This window comes from Eleutherodactylus coqui, unplaced genomic scaffold, assembly GCF_035609145.1.
Source record: "Eleutherodactylus coqui strain aEleCoq1 unplaced genomic scaffold, aEleCoq1.hap1 HAP1_SCAFFOLD_42, whole genome shotgun sequence".
In the NCBI taxonomy this organism is placed as follows: Eukaryota; Metazoa; Chordata; class Amphibia; order Anura; family Eleutherodactylidae; genus Eleutherodactylus; species Eleutherodactylus coqui.
This window is the reverse complement of record NW_027101829.1, coordinates 429,114-429,659: the sequence shown is the minus strand read 5'-3', so window position 1 is coordinate 429,659 and position 546 is coordinate 429,114.

The window sequence follows — 546 nt, the reverse complement described above, 5'->3', positions numbered from 1 at the left end:
TAGGAGTCTGGCTTTTGCTAGTGAGAGGCCTGGGACAGGGGTCAGAAACGCTCTTTTCTCCTTAGGGAGAGCAACTATATACTATAAATAAGTGAGGAGACTCAAATGGCCACGCACGCTCCTCTGGGTAATATGCAAATAAGGGAGATGGAAATCTCCCTTATTTGAAAAAGCAATAAGCTTGAGCTCCCAGCCTAAAGCATGAAACAGAGCACGATTCGCGTCTAACACAAACTCACTGTTTTCACCGTCCTGTAACTCGGCACCTGAGAGGTGTAGACCGTGTTTGAAAAAGCAACAAGCTTGAGCTCCCAGCCTAGAGCATGAATCAGAGCACGATTCGCGTTTAACACAAACTCATTGTTTTCACTGTCCTGTAACTCGGCACCTGAGAGGTGTAGACCGTGTTTGAAAAAGCATTACGCTTGCGCTCCCAGCCTAGAGCATGAATCAGAGCACGATTCGCGTCTAACACAAACTCACTGTTTTCACCGTCCTGTAACTCGGCACCTGAGAGGTGTAGACCGTGTTTGAAAAAGCAATAAG